Source organism: Plasmopara halstedii, assembly GCF_900000015.1.
Source record: "Plasmopara halstedii genome assembly, contig: Scaffold_672, whole genome shotgun sequence".
Classification (NCBI taxonomy): domain Eukaryota; phylum Oomycota; class Peronosporomycetes; order Peronosporales; family Peronosporaceae; genus Plasmopara; species Plasmopara halstedii.
Window position 1 is genome coordinate 752,638 of NW_020187589.1, and position 543 is coordinate 753,180.

Genomic DNA, 543 nt, shown 5'->3' on the forward strand with positions numbered 1-543 from the left:
GAAAGATTCGGCGAGCAACATGGGTGTCGTGGTATTCATCGACCGGTTGAGCAAGATGGCCCATTTGGCGGCGGTGCCAGACACGATCGACGGTGTTGGTACAGCAACGCTGTTCGTGGACCGTGTTCTTCGACAACACGGACTCCCAGAGTTAATTGGCTTTGATAAAGAATCCCGTTTTAAGGGACAATTTTGGTCGACTATCATAAGGTGCTCGGCACCAAGTTGGATATGTCGACAGTGGATCATCCTCAGACCGATGGTCAGACCGAAATGGTGAATCGCGTCGTCGAAGAGGTTCTTCGCAGCGTCTGCGCTGAGACGCCGAGGTGCTGGAGCGCCATGTTGCCACTCGTAGAGTTTGCGCTGAACAATGCAGTGCATTCGTCTACCGGCTATACTCCGTTTTACGTGAACGGGCTAGCTTACGCTCACGTCCCGATGGTGCCGCCATCCCATGGTTCAGAGCTTGGTGGGGAAGGTATAGCCGAACGGCTAGCTGATGTCAGCCCCCTCACCATCCACAAAGAAGTCGATGACTTC